A 21,728-nucleotide genomic window follows, 5' to 3' on the forward strand; every position below is an offset into this window, starting at 1 on the left:
ATTATTATTTGGTGGTTGTGGGCCTTCCTGGCAGCTAAGAAGAGCTTGTCATTCAGGACTTTATCCACCAACTAATTATAAATACATTAAGCTTACAGTGAGTTGAAAGACCAACATTGTACCTGTAATTAGAAATTAAGCATTTTCAATAAAGGAGGCTCAGACTTGGACAGCACTAACAGGTGAATGAGCTGAACAAGTTTATAAGAGGACAGGCACACTCACAGCTGCTTATCAGGTGTTTCACTGCATCTGTGTATTTTCAGTAAGGGGGATAAAGTGCTTTCAAGGCTGAAGTTCAGAGGTCTATAAGCAATACTTCAGTATTTCCTCCATCTCTAAAATGCACATATAAATTTAGAAGGGAGAGAGAGGAGAGTGAATCAAAATCTGCACATTAAAAAGACTGGATTTTTTATTGTTGTTCTAAAACAGCAAAATTTAGCAGATGGCCCACACAGTATTGTTGCATTTTTCTGCACAAAATAAGCTCTAGTCCTACTCTCATTTTATGTCTCTTAATATTACAAGCGTAAAATATGGCACAGTCTGAGAAATGCTGAGATTTTTTCTCATCCTATATGTTCCTCTCATTCATTTTTTGGCATCCAGGCATTTCTGTTTGTCATGCTGTAATGGATTTCTTGCCATCCAAATGGGTTTGTCAATACTACTGAACACTCAGAAACTTAATATATATATTTAGTAAAAGCCTGTGTGTCACAGTTCAAGTTGAAGAATGAGAGGCTGACCAATAAATGCTGCAGCTGAGGCTGAGATAAATATTCAGTAACAAATTGGATATTTCATATGCAATTTCACGAATATAACAAATAACTATATAATCTATTTTAAGTGTGTCAATTAATTACATGCCATTGAAACTAATCAAAATATGCTGATATCAGAAATGGAGAAAGATGAAAGTCAGACATGGGAGAAGAAAACAGATTTTTAAAAATTATTTTCTTCTGTTATTCCTTAAGTCTCGTTCAGGTCATTAGAAATCTAACAAGTCATAAACATTGGCTACATAAATTTAATGTGTTTTTCACGTCTAGATCTCACAAATATCATGTATCAGTCAAAGCTTGTTAAATCAAGTTTTCTCTTATTTTCCATGGTCTTCTTTCTGCTTTATCATCTGTAACTGTACAGTGTTAAAAACCACATCAGAGTGAAGCTGCTAGCAACAGCTCACTGAAGAATGATTGCAAAATCAACTAACTGAAGTTCCCAAAATGCCCACTCTTCCTTTCTCCAAAAATAAAAGGCCCATGAAACTCCTTACACTCTCCATGGTTTGATAAAACAACAGCAAACCCAATCAGTTTTGTTACAAAGGAGAATATAACTTGATCTGATAGATGGATTTTTTTTCCGGTACTAGACAAGCTGATGGCACTAGGAGCAAGGTAACGGGGAGTTCACATTAAAAAAATGCCATAGAATTTATTTCTCAGCAATGCAGTTTAATAGAATTTGTATATAATGAGCTCCATAGTAGTCTGAAGGTGAAAGATGATGACTTATTAGAGGAAATTGTTTATCATCTGAACATTATCATAAACAAGGATTTGATGAAAGTGTCAGATCAGTATTCAGAGATTTATTTTCTTCTTTACTGGCATACAACAGAAACAGAAGACTATCTGCAGGTTTTGTAGCTTTGACAACATGTTGGCTGCTTAGCGGTCTATAGGAAAATCAGAGATACAGATTAAAGCTTATTTTTAGAATTCATGCCTAGCAATATGAGAGAATGTCTTTGAAATGACAGTCACTTCTAACACTCACACATTTCAGAGAACTGTTTCTCTACTTATCCACCTATCTGTAACAGTCAACATTAGAATGAGGAAGTATCATCCTAGAATCATAGAATATCTCAAGTTGGAAGGGACCCATAAGGATCATTGAATCCAGCTCCCTGCTCCTCACAGGACTACCTAGCACTAAACCATATGACTAAGCATCGTCCAGACGCTCCTTAAACTCTGACAGGCTTGGTGCTGTGACCACTTCCCTGGGGAGCCTGTTCCAGTGACCAACCACCCTCTCAGTGAAGAACCTTTTCCTAATGTCCAATCTGAACTTCCCCTGACGCAGCTTCATTCCATTTCCTCGTGTCCTGTCGCTAGTCACCAGAGAGAGGAGATCAGCACCTCCCCCTCCGCTGCCCCCCTTGAGGAAGTTGTAGACTGCGATGAGGTCACCCCTCAGCCTTCTCTTCTCCAAGCTGAACAAACCAAGTGACCTCAGCCGCTCCTCATAAGCCTTGCCCTCGAGGCCTTTCACCATTTTGGTCGCCCTCCTCTGGACACACTCTAATAGTTTGATGGCCTTCTTATATTGAGGCGCCCAAAACTGCACACAGTACTCAAGGTGGGGCTGCACCAGTGCAGTGCAGAGTGGGACAATCACCTCCCTTGACCAGCTAGTTATGCTGTGCTCGATGCACCCCAGGACACAGTTGGCCCTTTTGACTGCCAGGGCACACTGTTGACTCATTCAACTTGCCATCAACCCAAACCCCCAGATCTCTTTCCATGGGGCTGCTCTCCAGCCTCTCGTCCCCCAATTTGTATGTATAACCAGGATTACCCGGTCCCAGGTGCAGAATCCGGCACTTGCTCTTGTTAAATTTCATACGGTTGGTGATTGCCCAGCTCTCTAGTCTATCCAGATCTCTCTGTAAGGCCTCTCTACCCTCGAGGGAGTCCACAGCTCCTCCTAGTTTAGTATCATCGGCAAACTTACTTAATGTACATTCGATTCGTGCGTCCAGATCATTTATAAAAACATTAAAGAGCACTGGCCCTAAAATTGAGCCCTGCAGAACCCCACTGGTGACTGGCCGCCAGCCTGATGTAACCCCATTTACTATAACTCTTTGAGCCTGACCCGTCAGCCAATTGCTCACCCAATGTATTATGGACTTGTCTAGCTGTGTGCTGGACAGGTTACCCAGAAGGATACTGTGAGAGACAGTATCAAAAGCTTTGCTAAAATCCCAAACCCCCACATCTACTGGCTTCCCTTGGTCAACTAGATGGGTGACCTTGTCATAAAAGGAAATTAAGTTGGTTAAGCAGGACTTTCCCCTCGTGAACCCATGCTGGCTATGACCAATGACTGCATTGTCTCTCAAGTGTTTTTCAGTAACTCCCAGAATAACCTTCTCCATAATTTTACCAGGCGCTGAAGTGAGACTGACAGGCCTGTAATTACCAGGGTCTTCCTTCTTACCCTTCTTGAAAATTGGGACAACATTTGCCAACTTCCAGTCGACTGGAACCTCTCCAGACTCCCAAGACCGTTGAAAAATAATGGAGAGAGGTCCCACAATAACATCGGCCAGCTCTTTCAGTACCCTGGGATGAATCCCATTGGACCCCATAGACTTATGTGCATCCAGCTGGAGCAGCAAGTCTCGAACAAGTTCAGAGTCAGCTGGGAGTTTATCATTCCCCCAGTCATGGTCTTCCAACACAGGGCTCTGGGGGTCCCAGGGCCCATCATCAGTGTTGAAGATAGAGGTGAAGAAGGCATTAAACGTCTCTGCTTTGTCTACGTCCCTATTTGTGAGGTGACCAAACTCATCAAGCAACGGACCAATGTTATTTCTGATCCTCCTTTTGCTGTTAACATATTTTAAAAAGCCCTTTTTGTTGTCTTTCACAGTACTGGCCAGCTTGAACTCTAATCGAGCTTTGGCTGCACGAATTTTCTCCCTACAGTGGCAAACAGCATCTCTAGTAGTCCTCCCATGTTGCCTGTCCTTGCTTCCAATTCCCATACACTTTCTTTTTCTGCCTAAGTTCTAGAAGAAGATGCCTGCTCAGCCAAGCTGGCCTTCTGCCCCACTTGCTTGACTTCCGACTCTTTGGAATTGCCTGTCCCTGTGCTCCTAAGAGATGGCTCTTAAAAACTGACCAGCATTCATTATGCAAAAACAGTCAGTATTTTTCTTCAAAACTGAATAAAATAATCCTTGCAGTTTCATTCTGGAACTTTTCCCTTTTTCTTGTAATAAATACAGGTAAATTTCTATGAGTTTTATATGAAAATGAGCATTTGAACAAAAATATTTTCTGTTGATGTCTTCATTCAACCCTTTTACTTACAATAGCATGTTTTTAATTAAAAGCTGGAAAAAAATAGCATGCCTGCTTCATACAAAGTCTAAATGAAGTTCTGCTGTTTAGAAGAAAATCTGCTTCCTAGAGATTGGCTTTGCCTTGCTGCCAATATCTAAACAGAAATTCTGGGGCCATGGAGAATTTGAATCAGTTGCTAGCCAGCATTTGTAGGGAATATCTCCATCCTGGAGATACACACTGGGTTCTGGCAAGTGCCTGGCACAGGAATTACACTAAGGTATAGAATGAGGGATGCCTCCTGAGTACAGGAAATTAGCCATATGCAGCCAGAATCTGGCTGTATACCACCCAGTCTGTCTTGCTAACTATATTGAGGCAGAACTACATCAAGGAAGGATAAAAACACAAGCCTATCAGTAAGAGACTTAAACCTACCCAAATGTGGGCTATGTTTCCACCGCAAAATGTTCAAGAATCCACCAATGGTAAAGACTGCACACTATGGCTACAGAAGTGTGGGATGTAACTGCTGCGTTATCATCCTGCCAGGCTGGGACGTGCACTCACAGGTCCAGAAAAATCAGGTCTGGAAAGGTGCTGAACAGTCATCTAGCCTTTTCTATGCCCAAAGGCAGAAATGCCTGTGCACAAACTTCTCCCTTCGCTCGCACACTTTATTACTCCTAGGAATGGCTGTGTTCGGCACTTTAATATTGGTGCTTCTTCATTGTTGTAGCTTTCTCCTCTATATTTGTATCAAAATATATACAGGGAGGATTGTTACATTCCAGAACTAAGACACTTTTGTGGACGTTTATTACTTTTTAGAAATATTTGATATATCAAGCGATGTAGATGAAAATTGAGGTATCTTCTGATTTAATTAGATTCTCAAAGGGAAGATTATTTCCCTCTCCTTAATTCAGAAATAGTGCTCTTTTATCTTTATGTAAATTAGTTGAGTGCAATTGGTTTTTAGAAAGATTCCTTACGCTGATCGAATATTACATTTTTTTTGTGTTCCATGGAATTATTTACTTCAGTGATGCACACAGAAAAATATAATAGTACTTTTTAAAAAGTTGAATAAAAATGTGGAAACTATCCTTAATTCTTCTTCATTGTCCTCTTTTTGTGGGGCAGAAAATTAAATACATATGAAATTAAATGCAAATGTATCATGCAAATAGTAAACATTATGAAAAAAAATTCTGCAAATTCCCTGAACTATATTACTCTCATCTAAAGTTTAATTAACTCATTTTTATTACTTTATTATTTCTACTATGGACAGGAGTCTTTCTCCTGTGGCTAATTTAGCCCTGAGAAACTGAATATTTGTGGCATGGGGAAAGGAAATCTCGGGGGAATGTGGTTGATTAAACAACAACAAAAATAAAGCAGAAAGGAGGAAAGAAGAGAATTCTGCATCCCCATGGGTAAGATGCCACAGATAAGATGGGTGAGAAAATATGTCTAAGGTGGTCCTGGTGGTCAGCTGGGGCCTCACAAAAAATAGGTCCTGTTTATTCATTATTAACTATTAAACCATGTTTGAGCTTGTGATTTCCTACTCTGGTTGCAATCAATTGCAACCAGTGGAGTACTAGAATATGTAGAGTGGTGAATCCTGATCACTCACTCCTGTCCTTCCAGGCTGATTTAGCAATAGGCAGTAAAGCCAGTAGCTCTAATTTATTTGCAATTAAAAAAAAAAGCACCCATTACTGGTGAAAACATAGGGAGTTGATTTGATTATTTCTGTGAAATCCTATTATAACTCAAAATGTCTTTTGAAGAATGATTTTGAAATAGAACCTACTTCATAATTGGCATCCTCTGTAGCAAGCTATTACTCTTGCATACTTACACAGCAGTGAGCTTTTAAAGGCAAGATCTCTATCTTCAAGACCTGCCTGAATAAACGTGATTCAAAGCTTTAACCAGAATTTAAAAATGCCTATCCTTATGTTCTTAGATGGACAGATCACCCTTTGACTACTAATGTTTGGGATTAGACAGTCGCTCACCTACTTTTTCATTGATTATAGCAGGTTTCTCCCTAGCCTCCAGTCCCTACCCTTTCTCCCCCCTTCTCAGTACTTAGCGTATCAGAGACAGAATTGGAGGCATCAGATTGTGCTGATTAATTAATTATCACCCAGAACAAGGTGGGAGAAGGCGAGTTCAACATCTAGTTCAACATTCAACTCCAGCTTGATAGCTGAAGCTCCTCATATCACAGTCTGAAAGTACCCAAGGGAAAAATCCAGGCACTATCGAAGTGTATGGCAAAATTTCATTAACTGAGAGGTCAATACTAAAAGCAATGTTTCTCTTGATGCCCCAAAAAAGAATTTGCTGTCTGTGAAGAATTTTGCAGCAGTTTGAAGAGCCTTCACTAAAATTAAATTTTATCCAAATTTCCAAACTGTGTCAGTCTGAACATAGGTCAGCTTCGCTGGTGTATTTAAACAGAAAATTCTAAGCAAACTCTATGTCTTTTAGGTATCATTACTAAGGCCTCCTGTTCTTCCAAAAGAACAGTTGTATTAGTTCAAACCATAGGTATCCTTAGGCCAGTAACCAATTTCCAGTTATTCCCTAATCACCTTCTCCTGGCCACTTATGAGTCTATAGACCTCTATTTTTCACCATTCCAAAAATGCCCTTGTCTGCTTGCCACATATGCACGCCACTCCATATCTTGTTCATCCTTATTGCTCCTCTCTAAATCTTTTCCCATTCTACCACATCTTTCTGAGTTGGCAAGATCAGAATTGCACAGTGTTCAAAATTCAGACATACCATGGACATATACACGTAAAATTATATTTTCTGGTTTATGTTCTGTTCTTTTCCCTCTCATTTCTAACATATTTTGGGAGTGCAGGGGAGTTAAGTCTTATTGGGTGTCGTGGTTTAACCTGGCAGGCAGCCAAATACCACGCAGCCGCTCACTCACTCCCCCCGCCCCCCCCCCCCAGTGGGACGGGGAGAGAATCGGAAGGGTAAGAGTGAGAAAAACTCATGGGTTGAGATAAAGACAGTTTAATAGAACAGAAAAGGGAAAATAATAATAATAATGATAAAACATACAAAATGAGTGATGCACAATGCAATTGCTCACCACCCGCGCTGACCAATAACCAAGTAGCAATCGGTACTTCCTGGATCACGCCTACCATTCATATACTGAGCATGACGTCACATGGTATGGAATACCCCATTAGCCAGCTGGGCTGGCTGTCCTGATGATGTTCCCTCCTATCTTGTGCACCTAGCTCAGTCGGTAGAACATGGGAGCTGTCCTTGGACTAGGAGGGCACTTAGCAACAACTGAAAACATCAGTGTGTTATCAACATTCTCCTCATACTAAATCCAAAACACAGCTCTAGGAAGAAATTTAACCCTATCCCAGCTGAAACCAGGACATTGGGTAATGAGTTCATGCTCCTACAGAACTCCTGTAACCCCAAAATATTATTCCCGAATATTAATATTCACTCAGTTCCTGTCATTTTTAATGTAAAATTAAGATATTTTCCTTAAATGCATTACTTTACATTTATCTACACAGAATTTCAACTGCCACTTTGTCATTCAGTCATTCCAAAAAGAGAACTTAGTTATTGACTGTAAAAGAAATAAACAAGCAAAACAGTTCTGCTGAAATATTAAGTTTACTCACATAGTGAATCAGAAGTTTAAAGGTTCTGCATGGCAAATGGTGTAATCATTTGTGCCCCCTGGGAACATTTCAACATTTGTATGGAATGTAATTTGTCATAATCCAGATAAACAGAAAAATAAGCTACACTGGCATGCTGTAGGATATATGCTTAGAGAAGAATTGCTCTGCTTCCTGTTCTTGCACGTGATATAAATAGCATTCATAAACAGATCAGGTTCCATCTCAAAGTAGCTGCCTTTTTCTTCTTTGAGGTCTTATCTAGGAAAAATGCATAAAAATATGGGCTACAAGTGAGATAAAAACACACACACACACACACAAAAAAACCCCACCAGAAAAATTCAGCCACAGGCCCAGGAAGAATGTGTCAGCTGTGAATAGTTCAATTTTGGCAGGCTTCAGTGAGGATGGCTTTGCACAGCACTTGTAAGCAATTAGGGAAGCCTCTGCCATGCCAACTGGAGCTTCACATTCCAGTAGTAGCCAGAGTGAACCCTGGAGAATATCATGTGTCATTTTGCAGTGACAACCAGGTTGACATTTCTGAATAATCTCAATGATCCATTGTTGTGTTTTAACCCAGCAGGCAACTAAAGACCACACAGCCGCTCGCTCACTCCCCCGCCCCCCGCAGTGGGATGGGGGGGAGAATTGGGAAAAAAAAAGTAAAATTCGTGGATTGAGATAAAGTGGGACGGGGAGAGAATCGGAAGGGTAAGAGTGAGAAAAACTCGTGGGTTGAGATAAAGACAGTTTAATAGAACAGAAAAAGAAATAATAATAATAATAATAGTAATAGAATATACAAAGTGAGTGATGCACAGTGCAATTGCTCACCACCTGCTGACTGATAACCAAGTAGCAATCGCTCCTTCCTGGACCACGCCTCTTATTTATATACTGAGCATGACGTCATATGGTATGGAATACCCCGTTGGCCAGCTGGGCCAGCTGTCCCAGCTATGCTCCCTCCCAGCCTCTGAAGAGTCCTTGACTAGCAGGGTACTTAGCAACAACTGAAAACATCAGTGTGTTATCAACATTCTTCTCATACTAAATCCAAAACACAGCACTAGGAAGAAATTTAACTCTATCCCAGCCGAAACCAGGACATCCATCTTCTGGGAAACATAATGAAAAAACACTATCTGTGACAGCATGCTTAGAAATTGAGAGAGGTCTCACATAGAAAAGAATACCACTTAGATCAAGGGAGAAAGTTCTTGTGCTGCTTCCAGGACACCTTAATTGAGTGTACTTAAAAATAACCTTCAGGTCTAAATTATTAGGACAAACAATCTGACTAAACAAGGAATAAATAGGTACTTTCATGTCTTATAATACATATTTGCACGTGTACACAGAAGAGTGGGAAAATTCTGTTCTGCGCACATGTAAGTGTTAAAAACCATTCACCACTACCACTGCTGGCTGCAGACCCTACAAACTCAGCCTCAATTACATCTAAGAAAACCAATAGCTTGCTACAGCCAAAATGCATTAGCAACACATAACTACATAAAATTTACATCTTCATGTTCTTCATGTGACTCAGAAGCATATACTAAATATTAATGTAAATATTGTAAATGTAAATAATGTAAACACCAAGTGCAGCAGACATGCAAGGAACAGCAATTTGCTTACTGACTACAGTAAAATATCCATCTTGTTTAATATCACTATTAGGCTTGTAAATCACCCTCAGCTCTGCAGCTTTGCAGAACATCATTTCAACATTGTTGAACTTGCTGATCTCTAATGATGCAGAAGACTGAATAGTGAGAATGCACAATTGTCATTTTTGTAGATAATCATCAAGAAATGCCTTATCAGAAACTGCCATTAGGACAGTTGCTGATATACTGACACCTATAGCAAAGAGTAGGTAGCATTAGTTCAAAATGAGAAGGTGCGGAGTAAAAAGAAATACCCAGGTGAAATGTCCTATGGCAGAAGTAACACCTAGGAGTATTAACTTTCTAACCGGGACATGAATAACTGCAAAGCCAGTGAAAAGGCATTCATTTATTGCAGAGATTATTTTTAAAGGTTCATGCCATTTCTAGACTATAACTTTTTTTTCCTTTTATTAAGAGAGAGAAGTGTTAATAGTTTGGCTAATAAAGGAAAACAATATAGCTGTATAAGTGTATCACATCATATTCTCTAAATGGTCCTATCAAAGGTTTACCTGCATTTGTTTGACACAGTAACTTCATAAAAATTCACCCAGATAATAGCTCTAAAATTTACTAGTCCCTGCCCCAATCAGAGACAGCCTCAACTGAGCTTCTCATGTACCCTGAGCAGAACAAATTAGGCTACTGTTACAGCAAAGGGGAAATAAATTTAAGAATTGAGAAATGTCTTTTCTTTAGTCTTTAGATCAAGGATCTTGGAGACAAGCTCAACGCAACCTATAACAGGTTGTCTTCATTGCAAAACCAGAACCCGAAGCTGCACCCCAGAGCACCCAGGCAGAGCAGAGCGGGTGCGGCTTGCCTGCGTGCTGGCCTGAGTCTGTAAAACAGACTATGTTTTTCAGTTTGCTGTGCAGCGTGGGTGGAGTAAATCCAACATATCCCTGACTTGTTTGATTCATTTTATGCATGCTGTAAAGTCAATCTGTGCATGTTCAATAATCTAATACACAGTAAGTCCAATGCTGTGTTCAGTACTTCCATATTACAGTTAAGCATGCTTGTAGGTGAAGTTCTGTTGGATACCATGGCAATGCATACCCAAACACCTATTGTAAGGTAGGTTCAAAGAGAGCCAAATTTTTAAAATAACATGATTTACTAGGTACCTAGGGAAATTCTTGTAATTTTTCTTCTGGTAAAAACAAGAGAGGATACAATTACTTTTAAAAAGTCTTACTCCGTACTTTAAATTTGTATATGAATTATTCATCCAGTTTTTACAAGCACCATGGAAAATGCAAAATAAGACCATGGGAACAGCAAAAGAAGTTTTCAGGAGGCCTCAGGAAATCATAAAAAAGCAAAAAGAAATGAAGAAAACAGATTTTAAAGGGCTGACAGTTGGGTTTATAGCTGCCATAAAATGGCTTTCCTTTTTAGCCTGGGGTAGATTACAAGAATCATGAAGTCACCAACTACATGATCAAGTGAAAACACTCAAACTGTGGAGTACAAACCATGATTTCTTTTCATACTCCAGTTTTCACCAATCATTTGAATTTTGGTTTTGGATTTCTATATAGATATTGCTAATGCAGACAGAGCTCCTTTTCCTCAGAGGATGCAAATTCAAATACTTCCTTTGGATGTAATAGAAGACTAGTGTTTTACAACAGCTGATGCTCTGGCCTGACATTCAGAGCAGACACAAGTACATACATCAAGGCAACTAATTAAATCAAATGCACCCATATGAAATTTACAGCCTCCTACACAATTGAGTCTAACAAAAATGTGCATCCTACAAGAAAATTTTAAGTTGAAGAATGATATGCTGTTTAATGTTTTTTTGTGAAGTAGTTACTCAGATGCTTTTAAAATTGTAAGACAGTCTTAAAAAAAAAACAAAAATTGGACTAGAGGATGAGACGACCTAGATTATGTCGGTACATTTGCATTCTCAATGACTTTCATTGGCATGCAGAGTATAATGCAATATTTATCTAGCATACTGTGGTGGGTTGACCTTGGCTGGATGACAGGTGCCCACCAAGCCACTCTATCACTCCGCCTCCTCAACTGGACAGGGGGAGAAAATACAATGAAAAGCTTATGGGTCGAGATAAGGACAGAGTGATCACTTACCAATTACCATCATGGGCAAAACAGACTTGACTTGGGGAAAATAATTTAATTTATTGCCAATCAAAATCAAAGTAGGATAATGAGAAATAAGAACAAAGCTTAAAACACCTTCCCCCCACCCCTCCCTTCTTCCCGGGCTCAACTTCACTCACGATTTCTCTATCTCGTCCCCTCGAGCGGTGCAGGGGGACAGGGAATGGGGGTTACACTCAGTTCCTCACACGTTGTCTTTACCGCTCCTTCCTCCTCACACTCTTCCCCTGCTCTAGCATGGGGTCCCACCCACAGGAGACAGTCCTCCATGAACTTCTCCAATGTGGGTCCTTCCCACGGGCTGCAGTTCTTCACGAACTGCTCCAGCGTGTGTCCTTTCTACGGGGTGCAGTCCTTCAGGAACGGACTGCTCCAGCATGTGGGGCCACAGGTCCTGCCAGAAAACCTGCTCCAGCATGGGATCCTCTCCACGGGGCTGCAGGCTCTCCATGGGGTCACAGCCTCCTTCAGGGCACATCCACCTGCTCTGGCATGGGGTCCTACATGGGCTGCGGGTGGATATCTGCTCCACTGTGGACCTCCATGGGCTGCAGGGGAACAACCTGCTTCTCCATGGTCTTCACCACGGGCTGCAGGGGAATCTCTGCTCTGGTGCCTGGAGCACCTCCTCCCCCTCCTTCTTCACTGACCTTGGTGTCTGCAGAGTTGTTTCTCTCACATATTCTCACTCCTCTCTTCTGGCTGCTGTTGCGCAGCAGTTTTTTCCCCTTCTTAAATATGTTGTCACAGAGGCACTACCAGCATTGCTGATTGGCTCAGCTTTGGCCAGCAGTGGGTCCATCTTGGAGCCAGCTGAAACTGGCTCCGTCCGACATGGGGGCAGCTTCTGGCATCTTCTCACAGAAGCCACCCGTGTAGCCCCCCGCTACCAAAACCTTCCCACGTAAACCCAATACATTCCACCCCTCACCTCTGACAATCACATATTTAAGACTTATCATTAAAATACACATTCATCACACAATTTATAATCTTCACAAACTGCACTTACATCAACAAAAACAATTCCCCACACCAAAATCAAAATAATATCATCACAACACCGGCAAATGTGGACAATTTACACACACTCCACCCCTCATCCCTTCACCACAATTACAACAGAAATTCCCCACAATTATTCCGCTCTCCGCTCTCTAGCAATGTTCAGTCCATGTTTTTCCTGTTACCTCTCCAGTTTCTATCCTTATCTTGAATTCCTCATGCCCCACATTGGGCGCCACAAAGGACTGAAGTGGGTTGGTCTTGGTTGGCTGCCAGGTGCCCACCAAGCCACTCTATCACTCCCCCCTCCTCAGCTGGGCAGGGAGGAGAAAATAAGATTAAAAACTCATGGATCAAGATAAAGGCAGTTTAATAAAGAAACACAAAGGTCGCGTGCGGAAGCAAAGAAAAACAAAACAAAAATTATTCTCTACTTCCCATCAGCAGGCGATGTCCAGCCACTTCCTGGGAAGTAGGGCCTCAGTACATGTAGCAGTTGCTTCAGAAGACAAACACCTTAATAACGAATACCCCCCCCCCCCTTAGCTTTTATTGCTGAGCACAACGTCATATGGTATGGAATACCTCTTTCGTCAGTTTGGGTCAGCTGTCCTGGCTATGTCCCCTCCCAACCTCTTGCCCACCCCCAGCCTACTGGACTTTGGGTGTAGGGGGGAGGGGTTGGAGAGACAGCCTTGATGCTGTGTGAGCACTGCTCAGCAGTAGCCAAAACACTGGTGTGTTATCAACACCTTTCTAGCTACAAATACAAAGCACAGCACTATGAGGGCTGCTATGGGGAAAGTTAACTCCATCCCAGCCAGACCCAATACACATACAGATTGGCATTGCTTTATTTTTGAAAAACTCATCTTTTAGGGTTTTGTTTTGCAACGGAAAGTTTTTCACTGGAGTAAAGTGCCAGAAATTTGATAACAAATGGCATGAGCACAGTTCACAGAATATTTGTAAAGTTTTTCTCTGTTTGATAACATAAGCTGGAAGTGAGGAGGTAGAACATTTTGTTCTATGATTCATAAAGTATGTCTGCATTGCATATGACTGAAAAGTGAAGACTAGAACAAATGCACCTGCATGGATCTCCAGCTACCCCGCTTCTGATAGCAAGACTAGTGCATTTGGGACTAGCTCAGCTGTCCCCATCGGTCTGTTCCTTTTCTACCACTAAGCAGACTCCAGCTGGGACTTTTGAAAGCCATCTAAATTTGGACATGTACTTTTAATTTCAAATAAACTGGGTGCCCAAATCACTTAGACTTCTTTGAAAACTACAGCCTGACTAAGCTGACATCTTTTCTTGAGGACAGCATGAATTGGCTTTATCTGAGGAGGAGAAGCTCAGAAAGGGTTTGTGAATAGTTAAGGTTTAAACAAGTACTCCATCTCCAGGAGCAGCTGGTGCATAGGAGGGAAGCATAGGCTTAACCTTTCCTCACCCACCTCCAGCAGGACCACACATTTTCACGAGAGGACTCTCCATTCACCCTCAGAGGAAGGCAAGCTGATTATTGGCAAAGCTGAGCTGGGAATCACGTCCACATACAACTCCATTGCAGAGAGTAATATTTATAGTGAATCTGTGATCCAGGTCCAAGCACATAGAGTCAGCTTAGGTAATACAGAATGTACTTATAAGACAACCTCCCTTTGACGTTCAGTCCAGTTTTAGTTTCCTGTCCCCTGCTTTTTCCCCCCACAAATGATACAAATGAAGATTTTTTTTTTCCCTAACCACTTCATTTCACTGATACCGTGTGCTGTGCAACCCCACAAATACCCGTAACACCACAACTAAGGAAAAGGCAAGCAAGGAGGAAAAGAAGTGGGATGGAAAAGAGGGAAAGGATTTGGGCAAATATAAGAGCATCCTCAAAGCCAGCTTCATCACTGAAGCCAGAGAAGTGTTGTGAAATGACAGTACAGTTACAAAAGGTACGCAATAGCCACCACTCCTCAACTGCATAATGAAAGAGCAGATGGCTGAGAGACCTCAGCAAACAGTGCCCAGCCACAGAGGGGATGTGGGGAAAGAAGGGAAGGGAGATGCCCCTAATGTAAGTGCTAATTCTCATCGTCCCCTGCATAGGTATGGGCAGTCACCTTACCATCAATTTTCAAGGAACTGTTAACACCTAATTAAAAATTCTTTCTAGATCTTATTTGCTTATTTTTAATTAGACGTTTAAAAACTTGTAGTGTGGCAAAATAAATGAATGAATAAATAAATAGACACCAGCACTGAGAACTAAATGTTACTTGAAGATGGAAAGAGAGAGGAGGAGGAATACACAATGATAGGGAAAAGCAAGAAAGCAGAGCAAAATAACTGCATAGCAGGACACGTGACAGAGAGGAGCCTCAGAGCTCCTGTGCATAGAGCAATGGACAAGGCTGTGCTGCCAGGCTGACAGAGGACTGCTGCTGTGCCCAAGTGTCAGGCTAGGTTAGGGTTTTAACCCCACATACTACCACGGTGATGACATACAATGTGAACATAGCCATAAGTTGTACCTCTGTTTAAAGAGCTCCTCAAGAACAAACTGATCGAGGTTACATATAAAATCTCTAACTCAAAACCTACCTGAACAGGATGATGAAATCAGCACTTTCACATATGAAAATATTCTGCTTACAACCAGCCTTGCCTATTACCCCCTTTTTCTTTCACTTCCTTATTTGCGCTCATTGCCTTTTTCACTTTCATTTTCACCAAATGAACAGAAGAGGGTCACCATATTTCTGTTGAAGATGCATGCTCATGAAGATGCATGCAAGCCGGATAAGTTAGCCTCGCTACACATGTAGTACAGTTCATCTGACCATGTCAAGCTGTCATTGGTCTGGAATTTCCAATCAAAGATATTGGATAAATAATAAAAAGCCTGTCTAGGTTAAATTTCCAAAAGAGGACACTTCCTAGCAAGCCTACATGTATGATTTACTTCAGGACAAATTTTTTACTCAGAAAATTGAGTAGAGCTATAGAGCTGTTCGAACCTCAGAATTTCTATTTCAGAGAAAATGACACATTTTTGAGACTGTTTTCCACAAAGTTTGAGAAAAACTATTTCTTCACCAAAATCAAAACATTATGTTTTTATTCCAGCCTCTTTAATATTGCTCCATATAATAGGAAAAGGGAAAAAAATGAAAAAAAAAAAAAGAAAAAAATTGAGTTCATTTTCCAAATGCAAGATTAAAAATTTCCAGAGAAATCAAACATACCAGTCTGATTTTTTCTAAATGAAACGGACCCATTTTTGCATCTCACGACTTTAGACATCTACTAGATCAACATCTACAGCTGAACTGCTCACCCACAGCTCCTTTTATAGTCAGTGCATACACAGGAAATTTTAGGGCATTATTTATCTAATTTAGACATCTCCTTTAGGATGAGATGAACTGTGCCCTGCATGCACTTACTTCTCCCTAATAACTTTAACGGGAGTTTAGGATTATTAGCTCTGCTGCAGACATCTGCATACAGCAAGATGAATATCTGCACAGTAGGCAGAGCCACCAAACAGTACTTCAGGATCATCCAGTTGTTAGAAACAAAGTGAGCTTCACCCAGGGAGTTGGCTGTAAGGAGGCAGCAAGTTGCAGTGGATTTTGACCCACTCACTGTCTGACTTTAGACAAATTGTTTCCACATTGGCTCTCCTGTAACATTTTATCTTTTATCTGCCACTCTCTTTCTTAATACTCAGGGGAGAAATAAGCATGTACCTGGTTATCATGAAAACATTTACCTGGTTATCATGAACCTTCTCTGAAAAAATGGGAATTAGTTTACCACTGTGGTCTTCTGCATACATCCTTCAATGTTTTGTTCAATAGTTTTGTTCAATTTATGAATAAAAGAAGATGGGTCCTTTTGTCTCTACTCCTAACAATTAATCCTGCAAACTCAAGCCGGAATCTAAAAGTCAAGCTGGGCTTTGCCCTTGTTGAGCATTGTGGGTCTATACGAGATAATCTGTCACCCAAATAGTCCCTTGAGGACAGTAGTATAGCTCCCATGCCTGTCTTGTGGTGGAACTGACCTCAATAAAGAGTTCTGCTCATGGCACACAGGAGGAACAGAGGCCACAGCTTTTTCCTACATCTGTGTCAGTTCAACAAAGTTAAGAGAATTAAACAGGAATGAGAACACTACGTGAAGTAGTTGCTGAAGGGAGATCTGGCTGAACAAACAAGAAACTGCCATGGCTGCAAAATCATTTCTCCCAGTAGGACTGAATTCATTCTTCCAGTACCTCCATCTCCTTGTCCTTTAAAAAGAGATAGTGAACCTTCCTCCAAAAGTGCTGGAAGATTTAAAAAGAAGTTTGGAAAATGTTTTGATAATATAACATGACACAGTATCTGCATTCTTGAGATGCACGTAAATTATTTCTAGCTGCAGAAATTTTGCAGTCTCTGGGCAGAGACAACGTGTTAGTGTTGCGGGCAGGGAGGAAGGCACTCCTTTATGCCATGGAGAGTTGTCATGTTGCACTGTGAGCAGTGGAGACTGCCAGGTTTTTGCTTTGATAAGGGATCTAGTGCAGACCTGGATGATCTGGATATACACCTCCATAGTCATTTGTGTGAGCATCCATATTGTTTCTTTAAAGTTCTTTAAACTATAAAAACAACCCCTGTGTAACATTGACCTAAATGCATTTGGACTGCAACGGGGTAGGTGAGCTGACTCTTTATAGTGCTGTTGGCTGCCTTTTATATTAGGAAGGCAGAGTCCCAAAGTGCAGATGTCTGCCACAGCAGGTAGAACTGGGAGCAATGATACTTTTATGAGACATTTAAAATCTGCAATTTTATAGTGCCCAGGGGAACTGGTAGGCAATATTCACCCCAAACCTACAGGCAGGTTTTCAATAATCTCTCTCTCTTCTTTCTCAGCCTTCTATGAATCATACTAGGCATACACAGATTTTGCCTTTACCCTCTAATGTTTTAATCTATTCTTAGAGTTTCCTTCATATGCTGTTGGATATTTTGCCATATCCTTTACAATTCTGTAATCATCTTTCCTAGGAATTTGTATTGTCCTTCTTTCATGGCACACAGCAATGACACCCTTTCCTCTCCATTAAGCCAGGCTGTTCAAGGTCCTGTCCAAAGCACAGCAGGGGTTCTATGTCATGTTGGAGCACAACAAGAGAACAAAGATTTTAGAAATAGTTATATACAATTGTATACAATACATTCTACACTCAGAGAACTGAGAACTAACAGAAGTTTAGGTAACAACAGTATTATGTTAACTATAATGGGATTTTTTTTTTATCCCACTGGTAAGTAATACCTAGAATTAGGAAAGCCTTGTGTTTAGAGTACTCTAATAGTCTCCTGCTTCAGTGATTTAATTTTGTCAGTGTTTATACACAGTCTGACACTTAAAAGAAATTCTGATATACATGTTTTAAGTCACGTTCTCTGTGCAAGCCTATAATCTAGCACATATTTTTCAACTAGTAATTTCAAGAAGCCCAAGTATACCAATGGAAAACATGTTCGTGCTAGAGACTGTATTTTGAAATTGAACAGAGAAGTGAAAAAAGGTCATTTAAAATGAAATCACAAGTGCGGTTAGCGAGGTTAGTGACATATATTGAATTATAGAACTGAAGTCCTACTTGTCCAGCAGAAAACATCTTTTTGATGGGAAGTCAATGTTACTTAGTGAATTAATTTTGAAGAAAAGAAAATACTCCAAAGAATGAAAGAACCCAAAGACTCAGGAACATATGAAAGAGATTACTTTTAACAATTCAGGACCCGTTTCACAGGAAAATGTTAGCAACACTCATATGAAAAGGACAGAATTTCAACAAGTCACAGCAGCATGAACCCAATTAGAAATGTAAAGGCAAAAATTATTCTAACATTACTGAGACATGAATGAGGTTGGAGAATAGAAAGGAGCATCCATTTTGTCCATGTCGTATATTTGCATGTAAGAGGAAGATTATGGCTTTGCTCATAATTCTGATTTCACATATGTCATGGTTTTACCCCAGCCAACAACTAAGTACCACACAGCCGCTCAATCACTCCCCCCGGGTGGGATGGGAGAGAGAATCAGAAGAGTAAAAGTGAGAAAACTCATGGATTGAGATAAAGACAGTTTAATAGGTAAAGCAAAAGCTGTACATGCAAGCAAAGCAAAACAAGGAATTCATTCACTACTTCCCATCAGCAGGCAGGTGTTCAGCCATCTCCAGGAAAGCAGGGCTACATCACGCATAACAGTTACTTGGTCCTAGTTTCGGCTGGGATAGAGTTAAATTTCTTCCTAGTGCTGTGTTTTGGATTTAGGACAGCTCCCATGTTGTACCGACCAAGCTAGGTGCACAAGATGGGAGGGAACATAGTCAGGACAGCTAGCCCAGCTAGCCCAGCTGGCCAACGGGGTATTCCATACCATGTGACGTCATGCTCAGTATATGAATGGTAGGCGTGTTCCAGGAAGTAGCGATCGCTACTTGGTTATCGGTCAGCGCGAGTGGTGAGCAATTGAATTGTGCATCACTCATTTTGCATATTTTATCATTATCATTATTATTTTCCCATTTCTGTTCTATTAAACTGTCTTTATCTCAACCCACGAGTTTTTCTCACTCTTACCCTTCCGATTCTCTCCCTGTTCCACTGGGGGTGGGGGGGAGTGAGTGAGCGGCTGCGTGGTATTTGGCTGCCTGCCAGGTTAAACCACGACAGTCCTTTTTGGCGCCCAACGTGGGGCACGAAGGGTTGAGATAACAACACATCTGACCCGAACAGGTTAAAACAAATTTGTTATAAGCATTCATTATATCAGTTTAGTAGTCGCTGGTCACAATGTTGGTTTATTTGCTCTCAGAGTTGTTGGATCTGTTCTTGGAGTTTTGGTCTGTAGCACCTTACTGGCTGTCTATACTGCTGATTATCAGTTTTTATGTGGGGTTGGTCATCTCTGGAAAATGGATTAAGGTCATCACTTTAATATACTGTGTGACACTGGTTTATGTTATCATAAAATTATTGGTCACGAGCCTGTATTCAGCACTGCCGTCATCCCTGTTCTTCGGGAGCTATCTTTTGGAAACTATTAATAATTACACTTTTTACCTCTTCACCTCGGAGAATGAATTTAGTGGGGAGACAGGATGGGACACTTTCTCCCACTTGTTCACCTTCCCTTCCATATCTTCAGAAACTCCTTTTTCTTCTATCCTCTTCATGAAGACGTCCACAATATTCCCTGAGAATTTTGAATATCCTTGGGCTGTTAAACAAGCATGATCATATTGCTATGTCTCCTGAATGTGGTTCAGGTCTTGTTTAGGGTTAAACAACTATTCAGGAATACTGTCCAGAGATCAACCCTGGCAACAAACATGGTGGCTTCTCAAACCCCACGACAAGCACTGTGGCTACTCCAACCGCCGCGACAGGCACTGTGGCTACTTCAACCCCCACGACAAGCACTGTGGCTACTCAAACCCCCGCGACAAGCACTGTAGCTTCTCCAAACCCCGCGACAGGCACTGTGGCTACTCAAACCCCGGCAACAGACTCCATGGGTACTGCAACCCCTGTCACATCCACTGCAACCACTCAAACCCCGGCAACAGTCACTACAGTTACTCCAACCCCCATGACAAGCACTGAAGCTACCCAAACCCCAGCAACAGGCACTACAGCTGAACCAGAGGACCAACCCTTGCTGGTATCCATCGCCCCAGTACAGAAGAAGAAATGTTGGAAGTGGAAGTCAGGTCGTTTAGAAAGGGATGATGGAAGAGCAGGGCCATCACGAGGAGGGGAGGAGGAAGAGGAAGAACTCATAAACGAGACGGAAACCACCCGATCCCTATCCCTGAGTGAGCTGCGAGATATGCGGAAAGATTTCAGCCGTCGTCCAGGTGAGCATATTGGTACCTGGCTGCTCCGATGCTGGGATAATGGGGCCAGTTGCCTGGAATTAGAGGGGAAGGAAGCCAAAACAGCTGGGATCCCTTTCTAGGGAAGGGGGCGTTGACAAAGCAATTGGAAAAGGGACGCAGGCCCTCAGCCTCTGGAGGCGACTGCTGTCGGGCGTGAAGGAAAGGTATCCCTTCAAGGAAGATGTTATATATCGCCCAGGCAAATGGACCACCATGGAGAGAGGTATCCAGTACCTGAGAGAATTAGCCAGGCTGGAGGTGGTTTATAGTGACCTGGACAATGACCAAACGCCCAAAGATCCAGATGAAGTCCAGTGCACGCGACCCACGTGGAGGAAGCTGGTACGGAGTGCACCAGCGTCGTATGCCAGTTTGTTGGCAGTACTGTGCTGGAAAGAGGAAGAAGGACCAACGGTAGATGACGTGGTTGGCAGACTCTGGGAATGCGAAGAAACTGTCTCCTCCTCCCTTGTCTCAGCTATGGAGAAAATGTCCGGGGAGGTGCAGCAACTCAAAGATGATAGGTCCTACTCTCCACCTGTACAGACCAGTATCTCGGCCATTAGGAGTCAGCGTTCCTCTGCTCAAGAGGGAGGATATAGAAGGTACACACCCCGGGGCACCCTGTGGTTTTACCTGCGTGACCACGGAGAGGACATGAGGCAGTGGGATGGAAAACCTACCTTGACCCTAGAGGCACGGGTACGTGAGTTGCAAGGAAAAACAAACACACAAGGGGGTTCTCCCAGGAAAACTGCTGCTCCAGTTTTCAGGAAAACCCTGTCTCACAACGGTCCACTTTCCAGTGAACAGTTCCCCAGACAGAGTAGAAAGGCTGATCTTGCTTTGGATTGTAATGAAGAAATCCTTGACTCACGTTTGCAAGAAGTGAGAAATGGAAACTATGACCAGAACTAGAGGGGCTCTGCCTCCGGCCAGGTGGAGGAAAGGGACAACCGGGTATAATGGACTGTGTGGATTCGATGGCCTGGCACATCAGACCCAAGGAGTATAAGGCTCTAGTAGACACTGGTGCACAGTGTACCCTGATGCCATCAGGCTATAAAGGGGCAGAACCCATCTGTATTTCTGGAGTGACAGGGGGATCCCAAGAGTTAACTGTATTGGACGCCGAAGTGAGCC

The sequence above is a fragment of the Calonectris borealis genome, chromosome W (genome assembly GCF_964195595.1).
Source record: "Calonectris borealis chromosome W, bCalBor7.hap1.2, whole genome shotgun sequence".
Classification (NCBI taxonomy): Eukaryota; Metazoa; Chordata; class Aves; order Procellariiformes; family Procellariidae; genus Calonectris; species Calonectris borealis.